This window comes from Thermobia domestica, chromosome 5 (genome assembly GCF_964235325.1).
Source record: "Thermobia domestica chromosome 5, izTheDome1.hap1.1, whole genome shotgun sequence".
NCBI lineage: Eukaryota > Metazoa > Arthropoda > Insecta > Zygentoma > Lepismatidae > Thermobia > Thermobia domestica.
Window position 1 is genome coordinate 4,882,547 of NC_137458.1, and position 21,316 is coordinate 4,903,862.

Consider the following 21,316-nt stretch of genomic DNA (forward strand, 5'->3'; position numbering starts at 1 on the left):
GCAGCTGTCATCTGTTGAAGCAATCTAAAAGACCAGAGACAAAAATTGCTGGGTAGGGTCATGAACGCTTCCTCTCTGTGCGTCAAAGTCTCTCCAGAAATAGAGAAACAATGTTTTCAGTTTGACCCTTGACGGAAGGTCCTCTGATGCCTCGATAGGCAAATCAACTTTTTTTTTCCTCTTTTCTTCTCAGAGAAAGAAGGTGTTATCTCTTCGGCAGCAGCTATGAATGGTATCGAAATACAGAAAAAGACAGGAACCAAAGCAGGTCACCATACGTCCTTGGAGCTCAACTCCACATTCATATAAATAGTACTTGAAAGCATTCAATCCCGGATTGCTCTTCTAAGTTCTGTTACGTTTAGTTCTCATTGTCCAAGAAGCTAATATCTTTCTTTCAGTACTCTAAGCCAGGATCAGTTCTACTCATCCAAAAGGTAAGGATTATTTGTTTTTTGTTTCATGACTCTCGATTACGTCATGCAGATCAACAAATAATGGCGAATCTCTCTGGGAATCGAACAGAGAATCAAATGAGAGACTAATTACTAAGTATTCTTCTATTAAGAGTTTAACGTAGGGTGACCAGGTTTAGGAAATAGAAAAACAGGACACTTGGCGAATTACCATAATTTGTCAGAGCACCTAGGTATAGGCATTACCGTCATCATTATTCATACTAGTGAGGAAAAGGACTCTTGCTTTTCGAAACAATATTTTTTTATTTATATAATCTTACTCCAACCCGGAGGTTCAATGCCATGTTCGCAAAAGCTCTCCACTGACTACTATCTTTAGCCAACTGGATTCAGTTTCTACTTTGTATTCCTTTTTCTGTGAGATCCATCTTAATATTGTCCTCCCATCTGCGCCTAGGTCTTCCTAATGGTCGTTTTCCGATTGGACATCCGGTTAAAACTGTGAAAGTGTTCCTACTGTCTTCCATCTGGCTACGTGACCTATCCACCTGAGCCTCCTTGACTTGATGACTCTAACAATGTTTGGTAAACGGTATAAATTATGCAGTTCCGTCCGCCATTCTTCATTCCCGTTTTTCTTGGGTCTGAATATTCGTCTCAGGATCTTGTTCTCAAATACTTTCAATCTGCGTTCTTCCCTCAGAATAAGCGACCATGTTTCGCAACCATACAGTAAAACAGACATGATTATCGTTTTATATATGTTAAGGTTCAAATTCCTCGACAGAATTCACGGCATCAAACGATTTTGAACTGAATGATAACACGAATTCCCTGCTTTTAGTCGACATTTAGTTTCTTCTTGGATAAAGTTTTGATCTGTTAATACTGACTCTAGATATTTGAAAGTATCCACTTTGTCGAAAGTATTATTTGATATTTTGACGCATCTATAATTTGCAATATTACGATCCCGACGAACTTGCATATATTTAGTTTTCTCTCCATTTATTTCTAAACTCATGTCTCTGCAAGCGTTTAATAACACTTCTGCATTTCTTTCTATTGTTCTTCTACCGTCTCCTATTATATATACATCTTCAGCATACTTCATAACCTGGAAAATACCATTAAACTCTAAGCCCTAGTTGTTATCTTTGATTTTCTTTATAGCGTATTCCAGGACAAAGTTGAATAATAATGGCAACAACGCATCTCCTGTTTTAAGTCATTCTCGACGTGAAGGCTCGCGGACAAGACTTTTCCTACTCAGATTTTACTTTGGCATTCATTTGAACAGGTCTTAATTAATCTAACTAGCTTTTTAAGGTATTCCAAATTCTGTAAGAATGTTGTACGTTTGCCTCTTATACAGTAAGAAATAAGGAGTGTGTTTTCTTTTAAGCTAAAAAAAAATATAGTGAGTGTCTCCCGAATGGGCGTGTGGCTCTTGCAATAAGCTCGCAGTGCGCTCTTACTAAAACTTCAAGGAGGAATATAATCATTCATAATTGTTCACAAATACGAACAAAATCAATTAAGAATCTAATCTAACCTAACCTACCATTAAACTCTAAGCCCTAGTTGTTATCTTTGATTTTCTTTATAGCGTATTCCAGGACAAAGTTGAATAATAATGGCAACAACGCATCTCCTGTTTTAAGTCATTCTCGACGTGAAGGCTCGCGGACAAGACTTTTCCTACTCAGATTTTACTTTGGCATTCATTTGAACAGGTCTTAATTAATCTAACTAGCTTTTTAAGGTATTCCAAATTCTGTAAGAATGTTGTACGTTTGCCTCTTATACAGTAAGAAATAAGGAGTGTGTTTTCTTTTAAGCTAAAAAAAAAATATAGTCCGTGTCTCCCGAATGGGCGTGTGGCTCTTGCAATAAGCTCGCAGTGCGCTCTTACTAAAACTTCAAGGAGGAATATAATCATTCATAATTGTTCACAAATACGAACAAAATCAATTAAGAATGATTAGATTCCTCCCTGAAGTTTTAGTAAGAGCGCACTGCAAGCTTATTGGCTGATGCCACAAGCCAAATCGGGTGACGCGGACTGTACTCCTGTTGACAGATTGAGTTGAGTTGATTTTGAGTTTAACGTACCTTTCAGCAGCGAGATTATATGAGACGAGACCTACTGATTTAACATGGAATCCGAACCCCATGAGCTCCCGCCGAGAATCGAACCCGGGGACTCAGATTGAAATTGGTGAGAAAATGAGATAAGCATATCAAAACCTAAATTAGGAGAAAAGTTGCGATTGCTTCTACTTCAATGCACACCATTACTCTATAAATTATGCCAAGCGATCTTCCACTGCATTTCACCAAGGTTCATTGAATACCTACGGAACGCTGGTTATCCATCGGCAATAAATAAATAAATAAATTTACAGTTAGGTAGCACATTATAAATAAATTCATTCTACCAGCTGTTCCATATGTACGTTGTAAGGTTCCATATGTACATATTGTGATAAAATAATTTTCCGGTATAAACTACCTAAAAATATTCGATTTTGATGCAATTCATCATAGGTAGGGCAACCATAAATCATAAAAAAAACAGTAAAAGCATAATGGAATTTTTCACCTATGGTTGGTACCATATCTGTGATTTTGACCACTTTACATATCCAAATTTGCTAATTTATAAGCATAATTTACAGAAATAAAGAATAAAGCATACTGCTCAATGCTTTTTATTCCAGAACCTGTAATTTTGTGCCGAAGGAAAAATTATCAACAAAGGCTGTTATCAATGTCGCAATCAACTACCAATTGCCTTTACGCGTAACAATGAAAAGTTCGAATTCCTCCTCTCTTCGCACCTTCCGCTCAGATATTTTTGTTTCCTCACTTTGTGTTATAAAGGCAGGGAAGACTGGTTGTCAGTGATGCCAATTAAAGGGAAATTTCCCTTAGAGCAGGGAAATTTTGAGTAAATTTTGGAGAAAAGGGAAAAAGGGAAATTGCTTGTAATCTCTCAATATTGCAGGGAAATTTGAACATCTCTTCAATCATTTTTAGATTGAATGTATTTACGTATCTGATTAATCTCATTAAAGTTCAGTATAAATTCAACATCCTATTTGTTCCAAACATAATCCGTTGCACATATTTCACATAAATTCTCACAAGTTATCTTGTCTTGCATTCGTTAATATTTATCAACACTACACATCGATCAATATATTCAGTTAAATTCGAAACATTACAACAATGCTTATTTAAAATCTTTTATCAAAATTAATCTTCCCATTGTTGAATTAAATGCAGTGCATAAGATGAAATATTAACTAACTAACTCTATGGCCTATGGAACCCGGAGGTTCAATGCCGCGTTCACAAAATCTCTCCACTGACTTCTATCCTTCGCTAATTGGATCCAGTTTCTACTTTGTATTTCAATCTCTGCGAGATCCATCTTAATATTGTCCTCCCATCTGCGCCTAGGTCTTCTTAATGCTCGTTTTCCGATGGATGGGTCTTCCAGTCAAGACTTTGAAAGCGTTTCTACTTTCTTCCATTCTAGCTACATGACCCGCCCACCTAAGCCTCCTAGACTTGACTACCCTAACAATGTTGGGTAAACCATATAAATTATGTAGTTCCTCGTTATGAAGTTTCCGCCATTCCCCATTCCCGTTCTTCTTGGGTCCGAATATTCTTCTCAGGATCTTGTTCTCAAATACTTTGTCTATGCTCTTCCCTCAGAGTAAGCGACCATGTTTCGCAACCATACAGAACAACAGGTATGATTATCGTTTTATATATTTTAAGCTTCAGATTAAATGTTTCTCAACTAAATTATCACTCCAACTATTATAACAGTTTGGTTTTCCCAATCAGAAGATGTTTGTCCCAACCAGAAAATTGATTGTGAAGAAGATTAATCGATGTAAAAGAAGAAAATCTGCGTGTCGTGAATGTAAATATGTATATATGGGCGAATAGTGGGTCATTAGTGTATGTGCGTTTGTGTAAGTTTACAAATTTTCTGGTGACTGTGCGCACAGAATTATAAATTCTTAAGAATTCCGCATCTCTAAACTTTCATTTAGTTTGTATTGGGCTTACGAACATTCCTCGTGTACAGCCAAAGACAGTAGCAGCTAGAGTTTTCTTTGTAACTGTTCGTATTTGTTTCAGTAAATATGGGAGTGCTGTTCTTAAGTAAGTACATACTAAATATATACTTAATATTTTCTTTGTACCTTAGGTTACATTAATATTAAAATCTATCATGATATCTAGGATAAAAATTAAATTTACATAATATTTATTTTATATTTTTTATGATTTATTTAGGTTGTCCGTCCTGACCAAGATATGTATAGGATTTTTCCTCAGTCACACCAGGCAAATGCAGAGATTACATCTTTAACATAGGTCCTGGCCAACGCCTTTCCATATCCTTTCCCCTTCTCTATCGCGACGCCTTAGATACCTAAACAACAAATCAAGTTCAAATTCTGCGTAAGCTCAAAGGAAGGCTGTCAGGTATCTGCTTGTATGTGGTTATAAGATTGGGGTGCAAGCGAAAACGATTAAAAGTACGTTTACTAAATACAGTACTTAAACGGTTTGAATGAAGGGAAATTTTGTCCGGAAAAGGGAAATTCTGAAGCTTGTGAAGGGAAAACGGCTCTGAAGGAATTGGCATCACTGCTGGTTGTGCTTATTCCAAGATGCCAAAATCAAGAGTATATGCATCTTTGAGAGTAAGAAAGAGAATTCTGAACTGACAATTTCAAAGTAGAAAGCGGTAATCTATTTTGTACTCTTTGTTCTGAATTCATTAAATATGAGAAGTCTAGTGTGCAGCTATATGTTTCTTTTTGGAAACATCGCTTAAGGAAAACTACACAAAATGATGTATTATTTATTGATGTATTTTTAGTGGGAAAAATTAATAGTTTCATATACATTTCTAATAGAAATGCTTAAAAATGAAGTATAATTGAAGGAAAAGGGTATTAAGGCATAATTTAGGGGGAAAAAGCATAATAAAGCATAATGTAAGGGAAAATAAAGCATAATATACAACTGTATAAAGCATAAAGTTGGTTGCCCTAATCATAGGTACAGCTCACAGATGACGAGAAGAACCCTAGCAGAAATAGTGTGACGTAGGTATGGGGTCGCCCATTTTTTGAACGGGGGTTTCAAATGACACCAAGGAATAGCACACATATAACTTAACCCGGAGTAGCAGACGACATCTAAGTATAGACCACACCTCAAAAACCGAAAATTGACTTGACCGTGTCGTTGACTTTTCCCCGCTTCCCCTGTTTTAGGGTTCTTCTCGTTATCTGTGAGCTGTATTCTGCCATTATTAGCAGGTCACTTGTCGCAAGTCATAATCTTCCATGCTCCAGGGTCTTCCGCTAATCTCTTCATCTTCACATATAATTTTTTTAACTTCAAGGATAACTAATATCTTTCTTCGGTAACTTTTGTCAAAATATTTAATTTTGAAGTTATGTGGTATATCGTTGTCGTTATGACAGGTTCCTAATTCGCTTTTTTTTTTTTTTTTTTTAAGTTAATACAGAACACTAAACAGAGCAAGAACAGTGAAATTAAAAATATGTGTAGCAGCAAGAAAGTAAAAATAATACTAGAAAGAATTTTGCCAAATCGATTTTAGCAACGATTTTCTGACTTTAAAACAGTCGTCTCATAATTGATATTTTGGATTTAGTTACATCTACTAGAATAAAAACGATATATCTTTTCAGGCTCCAATATATATCGGGTGTTCTAAAAATGGAGACAACAGAGCGTTATTATTCAGGTCAAAATAAAGCGAAAATGCTATACCCTCCAGGGCCTTCTTCAGCCGCCATGGGGAATCAAAATTTCACTATGTGGCAACGTCGCACATTAACTTGAAACCATCACCATTGCTCCTCGAATCCATCAAGCAGCTACATCCATTGTTATGCTATTAACAAGGGAACTTGTTCTGGTATCACATCGAAATGTGGAACAAGACTAAGGTTAATCGATTTGTGCTAGTGAACAAGAAAATCCGTAGGCGTGTAAAACCCTCGATTGCAACCGTTCCATACTTATGAGGGGGTGTGGGGGGAGGCACTGGTAACACAAATACGTTGTGGATAATGAGACGAAATATACAGCGAGTTCGATGAAAATATGCAGAGAAGCCCAGTTAAATATATACTACAATGTGACATTACATTCGACAATACTCTGACAAGTGAGGACAGACGTGTAGCACTTAACGACAGAGGAAGAGGGCTGGTAAGCGTGGAGTATAGAGTAGGGAAAAATTTCCATAAAAGGTATGAAAACATATAAGCCGGACTTGAGGTGAATAGCATAGTAATATATCATGGACATGGTCAAGTACACTGGTGAAGAGTAGAAAGGCATGGAGGCAATGGCCCCCACCTTCCTGAATTGATCTTTCAATCATAATGGTGTATTGGACTTCCTCTGCCTTGTCCCTTCCCCCGCACTGTCAGCATTCAGTCCGTCGTACCTGCTACTATAACTTCAAATCGCCAGCACTAATCAATTAAGTTATACAATTATAATACCATTGTCGATCCACTGCTGGATTAAGGTCTCCAATACTTTTCCACAACCATCTATCGTGGGCAGTCCATTATGTTGTACTGCATTTCTTTGTATCCTATATTTTTAGTCACCTCTCGATCATTCTTAGACATGTTCAACGTATACTTCCAACCAGCACGTAGCAAGTCAGGCGTTTAGGGGGGAGGGAAAATCCTAGCAATGTTGAGGGGATACACAGACAGTATCACGTGCGACAAACACATGAAAATGAATGCCTACATGCATACAACAGTCTATACATATCGGACGTTACAAGGGGAGGGGTCCGGGCACTACGAAGAATCCCCTCCATAGCTCTCTTTTTTGCATTTCTGCTTCACGGTGTCGTCTACAGGCTGTCTATAGTTTGTGATTGATTACTTGACCATGTATTATTACTGTACCAATCCCTGACGTCTTGCTTCTGCGTTTCCTCAATTATATGACCATTTTTATTTGCGCTTACCCGCCCCTCCTCTGTCATTACGTGCTACGCCTCAGCCCTCACTTGTGAGAGTACTGTCGAATGTAATGTCACTTTGTAGTATACCTTTAACTGCGCTTCTATTCATACTTTCATCGAACTCGCTCCATATTTCGTTTCATTATCCACAAAGTGTTTGTGTTACCAGTGCCCCCCCCCCCACCCACTCATAAGTACGGAACGGTTGCGATCGAGGGTTTTTCCCGTCTATGGATTTTCTTGTTCACTAACACAAATCGATTGATCATAGTCTCGTTCCACATTTCGTGTGACACCAGAACAAGTAAGTGGTGCTAGCGTCAACATCTATCGACTTTAAGTGCCATCTGCAAGGAATTAATATAACTATTTGATGGATTGGTAGATCTACTCTGAGGTTCTTTATCTGCGATGTTGCCACATAGTTGAATTCGCGTCTCCAGATGAGGTGCCGAAAGCTATACAATTATATATATATATATACAGTCTGTTACAAAATAACTGCACCACCTAAGAAAAATCTATACATTTTGCGAATTTTTATAAATATTATGAAAGATATTAATAGCAATGGTTTCAAATTATTTCTCATACATCGTTTGGTGTTTTATCTACTGCATATATAGAGACAAAAGATTCAAATACAAGATATTACATAATACTATGCTACAAATAGCCATTATTACAAAAAGTACGAATATATTTGTTTTCATGCACTTTGTATGAACGCATGTTAACATCTCATTAAGAACAAGAAATGAATGCAATTTTTTTTGAACAGTACTGTTAAGTGTATAAAAGCCATAACTGTGTATATACCCCATTCAGTACTTTGTATGTTTCCCATGTGCAGCTTTCAGTGCTGCCAACCTACATGGCATGCTGTGTACGAGAGATTGGCACAAGGATTCGTCTAACTCTTGGAACCAGACTTGCACCACAGCTTCAATAAGCTCTTTCCTTATTTGAAAGCACTTCCCTGAAAGCTTGCGAGACATGGTATGCCATAAATTTTCAATAGGATTCATGTCTGGAGAGGTAGGTGGCCACCACAACCTTTGGATATGCATGTCTGCAAACCACTTCTTAACCACAGCAGCTCTGTGACACGGCGCATTATCATCTTGAAATATGAAGTAATCTAATTTTTTGCCTGAGAAATGATCCCTTGCTGTTGATAGATGTTTACGGTTTAAAATGTCCATGTAATAATGTGCGTTAACTGACCTGTTGCAAATTTCTAATCTTCCGACACCTTTCGACGTGAAACAGCCCCACATCATTACACTCTTATCAAACTTCCATGTCGATGATATACAGTCGGTATTAAGTTCTTCTCCACTTCTCATCCATAGTCGGACGCCACTGTCATTCCCAAGCACCCTAAACTTTTTCTCATCAAAGAAAATCACATGTTCACATTCTTCCACACCCCACGCTTCGTATATGGTAAGAAAATGTTTCCTGGCTGTTACGTGATTTGTTTTAAATGCCGGTTTCTTTCTAGGTATTTTCTTCCGAACTTCTTGTTCCTTTAGCCGTCTGAACAACTGTCACATAGCTTACACTAACAACAGTATCATCGGACACAGTTTGAGCAATTTGTCGTGAAGATGATGCTCTGTTTGTCAGAGCTAGGGCCTTTATTTTTCTGTCTATACGATGGCTTCTTTTTCGCCTTGGACCACATATGTCTCTCAAAAAGGACTTATTATACATTGTTTGCTTTTGAATAACTCTACCAACCGTTGTATGATGCAGTTCAAGTTATTTTGCAATTTGACGTTGCAAAATGCCACTATAGTTTAACGTCAGTATCTTCCCTTGTATACGAGGGAATGTGTCGTTCAGTATTTTACTCATTTTTAGTATGTAATCACACTATTAAGGAACAATCACAAAGCACTAAATATCATACACAGATCATAAACTACAACCCACAAGCACAAAAGGTCACGTATGGAACAAATTTTCATTAACAGCGATCAGCGGATCACCATTCACTTGCGCATACACGAGGCAGCCATTCGCATATTGAATGCACTGCCACTGTTGAGCTAAGATCATACAAAATCCATGAGTAATAATAAACAAAAACACATCAAAAATGCAATGGCTAACAAGTGTATGATACGTTAAGTCCCGTTAGAGATAAAATTAATTAACAATTTTCTAAGGGAAATTAAAACCTTGAAATTTTAGCAGGTGGTGCAGTTATTTTGTAACAGACTGTATATATATATATATATATATATATATATATATATATATGTGTGTGTGTGTGTGTGTGTGTGTGTGTTTCTTCACTTTATTTTTGACTTGTAGAATAATGCTCTGTAGTCCGTGGGCGCTATTTTTAAAATACGCAATATATATCCATGATGACAATTTTCTTAAAAAATATATATAGTCCTATATGAACTGGTATTTGTTAGAACAACGTAAGTCACTACTTCAATGACTATAATTTTTCCTGCTTTTAAGGTATCTGTATACATAGAATTATCATTTAGTGATAAAGCAACGTGTTTCTCTTGTTCGTAAATCTTGTTATTCAATCTTGTTTCAACATTAAGTAATAGCTGTATTCATACAACCTCTGGAAAACAGGAAAAAAATGAAAATCGTTGGATAGAAACTGATGTCCTTTCAACAAATACCGATTTATATTTTTGATTTTGATCCAATATGGTGAATATTTAATTTGAGATTAGTCAGTCAATCTCACCTCGATGATTTGCAATCAGTGAAGAAAATGAAATAAAATTTTTGAGTTTTACGTCCCACGGTTATGCCGGTTAGGCTAAAGGAGACGGTGATTATGAGAAATGAATGAAATGGTGGAATGAAGAAAGTGGGAGGAAACGGGAGAACTCCAAGGAAACCCACTACACGGCGTTTGTCTACCACAAAGTTCACTAGGCAGGAGCAGGGTTTGACCCCGGGACCCCATGCACCAGAGGTGAACGCTCTACCACTGAGCCACTACGGCCCCTGCAATCAGAGAAGATTGAGGAGTCAATTTGACCTCTACTCAATTTAAAAATATATTCCACGATTACTTCTGTAAGAATTACCTATTCGATTTTGAAATAAATAAATGTTTCCATGAGTGTTTAATCCAAGTTTTGGATCAAATTAGTCAAAAGCGAAGGATAAACAAACTTCCCTCTCTCCACTTATGAAATATGTTTCAAATAATTTTCATAAAAATTATTCCATTTTTACTAAATATAATGTATAGTTTGAGATTAGAAGCTTACCTTTATAGTTTATGTGTGAAAGTCAAAGAGATTAGGGTGAATTCATCCCATTGTATACAAGCATGTTTACCTACAAATAACAATAACCAGATTGTGCCTTTAGATGAAGTCCTGTAGTCTTCCAATCTAATGTCCTTCCTCATCTTCCATTACTGTTTCGGGCTGAAATTTTCCTCAGTGTTATACATAACATTTTTACTTTAAATAAACAAATAGAAAACAATTCATTATCTAAACATAAACCATGCATGCACCTTAAAGTCGTTTTCTACACCGAAGCTCTATAAGATCTGAATCTATATTTTAATTTAGTATCTGAATGGCGTTACTGTGGAATCAAGCCCACGATAACATGAAATAGAACTCTTTTCTAGGTCTTTGAAGAACTAAACACAATATGTCCTCTGGACGATCTTTGGACTCCCACAGATCCTTCACCTGTCCCGGAACACTGAGTTCATAGTAGGAACTTTAAGGATAATGGAAATCGATTCGGTTTCAATGGAATATGTCTATCACAAGGACATTAAGGATAATCAAATTATCCACGAAATTTCTCTTGGATTTTAATGGAATTTGTCTGTCACAGTAGAAATTTTAAGGATAATGGAAATATCTTTGAAATTTCAATATGATGTGCCTGTCACAATATAAACTTTAAGGATAATGGAAATATACACAGGATTTCCATTGGATTTCAATGCGATGTGTCTGTCACAGTAGAAAATTTAATGATAGTGGAAATATCTACGAAATTTTCCTTGGATTTAAATGGAATGTCTGTCACAATAGAAACTTTACGGATTATGGAACTATTCCCGGGATTTCCCTTGGATTTCAAAGGAATGTCTCTATCACAGTAGAAACTTTACGGATAATGGAACTATCCCCGTGATTTCCCTTGGATTTCAAAGGAATGTGTCTGTCACAGTAGAAACTTTAAGGATTATGGAAATAACCATATTATATTCCTTGGATTTCAAGGTAATGTGCCTGTGACGGGACACTATTTATGTCCGAAAGTCGCCTTATGATTATCCCGCAAAAAGCCTAGAAGCGTCTGACAAAAATCCCGCAAAAGTCCTGTTTTCAGAACATAAGCAGACTCCTGGATCTCCATAGGGCGTCCACTAGCAAAAAATGATTCTTCATGGATGTTCCAATACCTCAGAATTGACATCGTATTGATGTCTGTCCTGCATGGATATATTCTGGATTTTAGAGTGTGTTAATATTTTAACACGACTGTACGGGCGGGCAACTATCATATTAACAGCTAATATTTCTCACCAACTTATTAAAATAATAAAAAAGGTAAAGTTAAACTCCTGAATAGGGCAAAAGCCTTATCTCAGCTCCTTCTGAAGAAACCACAATAAGTGCAATTGAAACATCAGAAACCAAACTTGAACAAGAGGGAAGCAGCTTCTCTTTTCGCTTTTCCTTCCGTCAACCCCCTCCCTTTTTCCTCCCCCTCCAAATGAGAAAACGAAAACAACACAAGAAACCACCAACTGCCTTTGGGCAGTTCGTCTTAAGCCTCTTATCCATATCAACGTCTGGGGAAAGCGAAAACACCTCCCTCCCCTTACTATAAAGTTCTGACAGATAGAGAGAGAGAGAGAGGTACAGTGTTAGATATTATTTCAGCCAGCTGGCAGCGGAAGCACAAGTTAGAGTGGCTAGCTTCCGGTATTACATTTCCACCTAGACTTTGGGATGAGAGAATTTTCCACGATGGAGGGAATTTCTCTTGCAAGAAATTGTTTCTGAGAAGAAACATGAGGGGGAAGAAAAGGGGGAAGGGGGAAAGGGGAACACATGAGGGGGAAGGGGGAAATTAACCAAACAAACAAAATATTATAGTTACCAAATCATTTGTACAAAATAGTTTGTATCATACGTATTATTTGAAAGGACTCAAGGTCGTAATCGTCAGGAATCAAAATGCAGAGTCGGACCCTTCAGACTATTTCCTCCCCCTCTCCGAAGTGAAGTTAGTAAGTTATATGTTTATTAAATCTGCATAATACTTACAGAAAAAGAATGTTAATAATAGAATATGAAAGAAAAATATTTGTTTAAACAATTAAATCACATGAACATGTTAAACAAATTAAAACAACGAAACTAATTATCTACTTTGTTGCTCTCATTTGCCTAAGTGGATGCTCACAGTTGAGAATTTGTTACTATATTATTGCAAAACAATATCCGAGTTTGATCTTTTTACCCTCAAGTTTCATTTATTCGTTTATTTATTTATACCAGGAGTAAAAGTGCCGGGGAACACGGGGGACACCTTCCTCCAACCTCCAAAAATATGTCACCCAGTTTCTAAAAAAACTACAATGGGCAAAGATAGGCAGGGGGACGGAATGACCTCATGCCGCTACCTACCGTCCCCCTACCTTATCAGACCCACTTTGATCCCTGATTTATACCCACATAAATGCAATGCCAAACAACTGCACATCTAAAAACAATTTCTGCTTCCTTGAGTAAGAATAGTTTATTGGTATTTCAATAAGTAAAAATGAAATGAAATCTTCCAATTTAACGTCCCACGTTTATGACCCTCAGCCTAAGGAAGATGAATGATTAAGGCAAGTGAATGATGATGGAAGAATTGGTGGAATGATAATGTGGAAGGAAACGAGAGTACCCTACAAAAGACACGGACACGATGTTGTCCACCACAAACTTGCTTGGCCGGGGATCGAACCAGAGATCTCTTACACCAGAAGTAAACGCTCTATCACTGAGCCACCGTACTCTCCTGTTTCAAGAACATAGCATACTACAAACATAATAATAATAATAATAATAATAATAATAATAATAATAATAATAGCATGTTTACTCGCGTAATAGTCGCTCTCGCATAATAGTCGCACCTGAAGTTGAAATATTCGCGCAAAAAATTTCCCTGCACAAAAGTCGCAGCGTACGGGATTTTTGTCTTTGTGAATGACACTTTCTTCGAAAATGATTACCTTGCGCGAGTCCAAGCAAAAGAACTTTTCGTGTTTACTGACACATAACGTGATCGATCTGTCAAACAGAGATCAGCCAACCTACTTCCACCCTCCATCCCCTCCAAGTATGACTCATCCCAGTACGACACCTGTTTATAACCACCTCGACTGCTCTGGTTGTAAACAGGTGCCATACTGGGATGAGTCATATTTGGAGGGGACGTGCACAATTAAGAGTGGAAGTAAGTTACCTGATCTCTGTTCACATTGTATTGCCTTGAATATTTCTAACGTCTAGTTGTGATTCCAAAAATCACTTCTTAGCTGTTTTGATCGTAGATATAATTGAATGGCAGCATTCCTCGCGTAATAGTCGCAGTTGGATTTTCGCATTAAAAATTTGGTACAAAAAGTACGACTATTACGTGAGTAAACACGGTAAAATGTAAGTATTCTTGTGTTCAATATGTATGTATGGTGAGTTATTAACGCCTTCATATTCTGAAAGAAGGTTTTTGGTTTGGTTGCCCGGTCCCTATGAAAAAGTCATCAATCCATGCCAAAAAAAAATGCTGGCTATATCATTGTCAGAACTACCGTATATCAGTTCGACTATTTTTTTTTAATTAATATCTCACGACTATGCACCGAGGCTAAAGGAGACGTGATGGTAATGAATAAAAATGCTGTAGTGAAGAAAGTGGAAGGAGACAGGATAACCCCGAGAAAACACCTACGTGAACGGTGTTTGTCCACTACGAAACCTACTTGGCGTGAGTAGAAATCAAACCAGGAACCCCACATATCAGAGATCAGCTCTGCACTACTCAACCACCCCTGTCTCCTAGTTAAAATACTTTAATTCGGTTTTAGGAAATTATGTATTTGGTTTTGTACATTTTCTTCTTACGTTTCTTTCTCCTAATAAATAAAAAAAAAGTTGAAAACGTAATCTCTAATCAATCGGTGTGCGTAGAATTTAGTCGAAAGCCTTTATGTAAAGGATCCTTGGGTAGGCTTAAGAGCAGATAATCAGATAATATAAAATATACTCTGGTAAAGACATTAAAGAGAATCATGCTAATCCATTTATGGGATATTTGGAGAGGATTTTGTTGTAAGAAACCTACATAGCCTTTTATCATAGGCTACCAACATTTCTTTGCTACTTTGCAGGTTGCAAAGAAGCTAGGAAACGGTATTGATTTTAAACAGGCTATGGATAGCCACAGTTACCCGTTAAGATTTAACGGATTGATTCCATTAACGAACTCGATCGAGATATTTGCAATAAGAAAATATACTTATCCTTGTATTATAGGCAACCAACATTCCTTTGTTACTGTACAGGTTGCATAGAAGCTAGGGGATGTTACAGATCTTAAACGAGATATGAAAAGTCATCGTTACCCGTGAAGATATTAAGGGATTGACTCCACTAACAAACTCGGTGAAGATAATTACAATAAGAAAAGCTACTTATCCTTTATTATAGGCAACCAACATTTCTTAGCAACTATGCAGATTGCATACAAGCTAGGCCGCGTTATGAGAGACCAGGGCTGTTTGATTATAGTAAGACAAAAAATGATTTTTCTGAAAACTGTCGCAATAGACAATTAAACTTATAACGTCAAAATATTAGTTTTGATACAACATATTAAGAAACTAATAGTCCTACTAGAAAACCGATAGTCAGACAAATTTGAAAGTGAAAATGGTAGAAAATGATTTTTAAAAACACGGGGCTATTTTGGTCTCTCATGGGGCTATTTAATTCACTGCTATCTTTTTGCTATATTTATAAAAGAGGGGCACGGTGGCTCAGTGGTAGAGCGCTTCGTAGGTCCATGGTTCGATCCCAGCCAAGTAAGTTTGTGGTGGACAGCATCATGTCCGTGGGTTTTGTCCAGTCTCCTTCCACTTTTCCATTCCACAAATTCTCCCACTATTATTCACTTGCTCCTTTAGAATAAAGAGCATAATCTTGGGACGTTAACCTAAAGAAAGATATTTATAGAAATAATAACTTTCAAGTTCCATGCGTACTTACTGAAAGGGAATTTAATTATTTTACTGAAGAATATGTTATATAAATTGGATTTTACTCATTAATAACCGAAATAAAGATCAACAAAATCAACTAAAGTTGTTAAAGAAATACCTTACAAGTACTTTCCCACAAACATATTATTTTCTTCAAGACCCCTACACATAGATGTCATGATATCATTATTTAAAAACAAAATTTCAACCTTTGTTTCTAACAAAATTTGATTGACTCCAATTAGCCCCGTTATTTGCTTTCTATGAATAACAAAGTGCCACCTGCAGACGAGACGAACAAATACAACGAAATGACGTCCAAAATATACAAACGTTGTATCTCATAGAAATGTAAACGGATCAGTAAATACATCTACTCAGACAGCATTCGAGTACTATTCGACGTCTATTGCCATGATGATAGGTGTTGCAAATCATTTTGCTAACAAAATATATGCACGTTCTTGTTTGATGAATGAAGAAGTACCAACTTTTTACAGGAACAACAAACTGAAAACTGAACAAAAAGCTTAAGGCGTTGCTGCGCTCAGAGGAAGGTTTTCTTATGTTGACTCAAATAACCACGATCTCTTCTGTAGACTTTATACAGAATATGGATAACCACCGTTAAAATCACCGTTACCCCGTGAAAATATTAACGGATTTACCCCATTAACGAACACGGCGGAGACAATCGCTGCAGCTATATATTGCAAAAGACAGAATCCAACTAGCGAGATCCTAAGAAACGCATATACGCTATTTCCATGTATGGAATATGGGTAACTACCGTTAAAGTCACAGACATCCGTTATGATATTAACGGATTGACTACAATAACGATAATCACTCTAGTTATCTATTCCAAAAAAAATTATAATTCAAAAATTCGCTTTCGTTCAAGACTTATGGCATGGAGTAACGGACAGACAGACTTACATTTCAATCTTATAAGGCTCATTTTCGTGATCCCAATATAAATGATTGATGATGATGAAATAGCAGATTAAAAATTACACACTTCATACTGCAGAGCAGTCATTTCCAACTGAACTCTCTGTGAAATCAGAGAGTGCTTTCTCGCTTTTTCATCAAACTACAGGGAGAGAGGAAGGAGCAGGCGTGTGACGTAGCTTTATAAAAGGCAGTGGTGACAGGCAGGCAAACTACTAGCGGATCCAATAGTACGCGTACACTGCCAACACTCGTCCTCTTACGTTATTCCATGTCCTCCGGTGTTTCTCTTCGTTTTTCTCAGATAGTCAAACTACTTCTAGGTCATTCATCGGCCAGTAGGAAATGAGTGTTCTCTGAGACTCAAACTGAAGACTGATATTTCTTTATAGTACTGTTTCATCCTCTGAGACTCAAACTGATGACTGATATTTCTAGTACTGATTCGTTCTCTGAGACTCAAACTGATGACTGATATTTCTAGTACTGATTCGTTTACCACCTCAGACCAGAGATCAAAATCTTGCCTTCGGAATTTACTGGAAATCGCCCGGTTTCAGTTTCAGTATTCTAATTTCAATGGAATCATCGCTTATTTACCTCATAATTCAGATTCAGCCTCTGGCTCGCTACCCAATTGTAGCGCTTGTGTTTACACATGGTCACGGTCAGTTATCGAGCTTCGAGAACCGGACCAGCGAGTTTGAACATCCTCGGCTGAGACTTCTCGACTATGGGAGTTGGCATCTTAAAAAAAAGAGAGAGAGAGAGAGAGAAAGATGTATTATTTCAAACTATAATGGAAGTGTTTTTTTGCCAATTTCTTAACGGTGCAAAGAACCTACGCCATCTTGATTCTCCAGCCCAGAGCCCACTGATTTAAATGGGAAATGTTTCTTCTTCTTGACTTTATTATTTTCTTCTTTAGCTTTATTTAAATGTTCCTTCGTTTATCAAAATGATGTTTTATTACATATAAATGCAATATCATTAAAATTAGGTTTCATTTATGAATCTTAAGAAGTAGCAATGCAATGTGTGCACCAAGTGAAGAAGTTCGGTTTCTATGGCGTGCTTTTTCCCAATTAAAGTTTGTAACCGGAAGTGGTAGTAGATTTCTAATACTTCCGGTTTTAGTACAGAGATTAGGATGGAGATGAAATCTATCCTTAAGACGGTTAAGAGATTGCAGGAAACCTTCTTGTTATTTGTTACCGTTTCTGCTATATAGTGATCAACGTAAAATCATGAAACAGGCACACATCCAGAAATTTTTGTTGGGGGGGGGGAGTCCAACGCTACAAGCCATTACCTTATGTACTATTGAAAGGGTATTATTCTGTACCCGATAAGTAATTGTAAAATATTTCCACCTGTATTTCCAGAGATAAATGATAGAACTATATTGTTTCTGTAAGAGAAAGAGTACAGATAAAGTGTAAGATCAAAATTTCATGCTATATCAATCATTTTCCTGTTAAGCAAGTAGAGTTTTATTGAGAAAATGCACAAGTGAATCTTGAGTTAGGAAGTTTTGGGGGAGAAGGACCTGACCTGGTGGATCACACTGGTTTCACCTCTGTTTTTAATTAAAGTAAAAATGTTTAAATAGATTTTTAATATTTAATAATCGTTTTTAATTTAACTACAGTAGAGCGTCGATTATCCGAAATAATTGGGGGATATGGGTGTTCAGAAAACTGGTTTGTTCGGATTATCGAACTGTACATGTTTATTTGCCATGCGCGGAGCGGCACGCCTCAACTCTAAGCTGGCGCAGCTGTTGCTGTGAACAGCTTTGATACTGCCGCTACTTCTACAGCCAGTTCCAAACCGACAGAAGTGTGCTGATTGTTGAAACACAGTGACTGGCGGTTTGGCCGGTCAGCAGCGCCTTATGAAGGCCCCATTAGAAACAATGTTCCGCCAGCGGTGGCTCAGTGCGGCGACTACTGTGGGAAACTTGGTTTGGGAGTGAGGGGGATGATGGACGGTAGGATGGGAGAGTAACAGGTGCGAGCGAGTACACAGTTCGGTTAAGCGGTCGTTCGGTTGACCGACGTTCGGATAATCGATGCTCTACTGTAATATTACATTTATATACAGAGTTATTACAGATGATGGACCCGATTTCATAAATTCACTGTACCTGTATTATTCGTCATTTTGTCGCAAAGCTTTGCAGATGTGTTGAAAAGCTCAACAAGTTTTATTTGTTTGTGTGTGTGTGGCACGTTCGCTTCTGATTTCTGTCACGAGGGCGCAGAAGTGAGCATTTATTCAAGATGGCGACAGGCACAGAGAAAGCTTATGTTCTGCTCTAGTTTCATTCACATCAGTCTCCTAACACTACAACAACACTCCGGTACGAAGTTCAACAAAGATCCACCAACTGCCAAGCCCGTTCGGTGATAGTATGCACAGTTTACAACTTCAGGAAACTTCTGTAAGAGGAGATTAAGTAGTGGCCCTACAGTGACTGACGAAACGGTTGTGGGGGGGATGATGATCAGTAATTCCTGTCCGAACCTAGATTTTTTGTGTGCCAATGGACTTGGCAGTTGGTGGATCTTTGTTGAGCTTCTTTCGGAAGTGTCGTTACACTGTTAGGACAGACTGATGTGAATGAAACTCGAACACAACATGAGCTTTCTCTGCGCCTGTCGCCATCTTGAGTAAATGCTCAGTGCTGCGCTCTCGTGGCAGAAATCAGAAGCGGACATGAAACACTTTTTTTTTTTTTTTTTTTTTAGTTTTTCAATATGTCTGCAAAGTATTGTCACAAAATGTCCAATAATAAACCTACAGTGAATTTAAGAAATCGGGTGAATCATTTGTGGGGTTGCCAACTTTTGAAAAATGGAAATATCGGACATTCTTCTGGAGTATGTAATGCATACTCTTAAGATTGTGACGTCATCGCTCGTCAAAAATGTGAACAAGCTGAACGTGGTTGCTTCATACAAAACTGAGTGATTCGGAGTTCGAATTTAATAACTTTAGTTATTTTTGAAGCATTTATTAAACTCACTTATTTTAGTATTGATTGAATCGACACATGTAAATTTTGTAGTCTACCATCAATAATACATTGCATTTAAAATATAAAAGTAAATATAATTACGGCATGCACAAAATATACTTGAAAAATAAGTCTTACCAGCTTTGCTGGGGTTGGTAATGTCTCATAATGCCTACATACTGTTACTGGATTTGGGTGCATTATTTAATTGAGAGATGTAGCTGAAGATGAAGATCACTCTGATGCTGAGCTCTTGAAAATGTACTTTTGTTGACCTTTAGCAGTTTTTTATAAGTCCAATAAATTTTCCTGCCCACACCTCTTCAACAAATTCCGCGCACGACAGATCGATATCAAAGGAAATTATAAGCCCTGCTTTGACCATGTTCATTGACAAACGATTCCTTTCGTCACTCAAAAATAATCTGAATAGAACAGAGGATAGGACTAGTAAAAGAAAAAATTACCGGACATTTAATGTCCGGTTTTGAGGTCCTGGACACCGGACAAGGTCAAAAACTGAACTGTTCGGTAAAATACCGGACGGTTGGCAACCCTCATCATTTGTTATAACCCGGTATAATGCAACTTTATTTTGAAAAATTAAGAGACAATTATTTAAATTTGAACAAGAAGTCAACCAAATCACATAATTAAAATTAGAGTTAATTTCTAAGAAAACAGAAATATAATTCCACATACAAATGAATGAGCTAAAAGATGGCGTACCGTTCCATTCTCACCAGCTTGAATTTGGAAACGATCTTTATTTATTCTTTTCAAGGAATCTTATCCAACAGAAGTTATTGTTCTTCGGGAAGAAAAAGGCATGAAACTTCTCAAGCCTTCCCTATACATTTCTTTTGACTCAATGGCTACAATCTGAAAGTCAAGTTTTCCGATACAATAGCTATATGTTAAGAAGCGTAGAATGGGGCCTTTCAACAATCCAACGTCTTGTTCTATCACTCCCAACAATAGCTGCAGCTTCAAGCCTTTGTTTGCTTCCTCTGAAATCTACATTCAACTTTTGAGTGATTTTCTCTCGGTATTCTAATGGAAGGAGGTTACCTTCACATAAGATCATTCATTCTTTTGCGCTTCGGTTTCCTTAAGTATTTCTAAAGCAAGCTCTTAAAATTGAATAACGAAAAGATCTCACAAACCTAAAGCAAAATTTTTCGTAATATAAGCTGAATATTCATCCACAAAATATAAACTTTGTCTTAAAACCAAGTACTGCACCAAGAATAGTGAACTAGAGAAGTTTCTCTTCATTCGATACGGAATAACAATAGCTTTAATTTAAACCCATCATAGTCTCCTTATCTATAATCCAACCAGCATAGACGGTATTACCAACCTTGGGAAAAAGCAAGATGGCCAACCAGCAATCTTGGCTTACGTTGCAATTCACCACTTTCTCGAACATTAACCGATCACACCATTTGCTGGCCAATTTGCAATCTTGGCTCTATGTTGAAATTGACCACTTTCTCTAACAAAAGCCACCCACATTGTTTGCTGGTGCAATGAATTGCCGAAAATAAATAAAACAAAAATGTATG

At 37.2% G+C, this 21,316-nt stretch overlaps 1 protein-coding gene across 1 annotated transcript in view; it reads left to right on the plus strand.

Annotated features, from left to right (window-relative positions):
* The first annotated feature begins 347 nt into the window (after positions 1–347).
* Positions 348–21,316, plus strand: part of jhamt (juvenile hormone acid methyltransferase) — a 45,531-nt gene continuing 24,562 nt past the window's right edge. The window contains exon 1 of the mRNA XM_081756973.1: positions 348–437. The gene's annotated coding sequence lies outside the window, so the exon portion shown is untranslated. The remainder of the gene's footprint in view (positions 438–21,316) is intronic.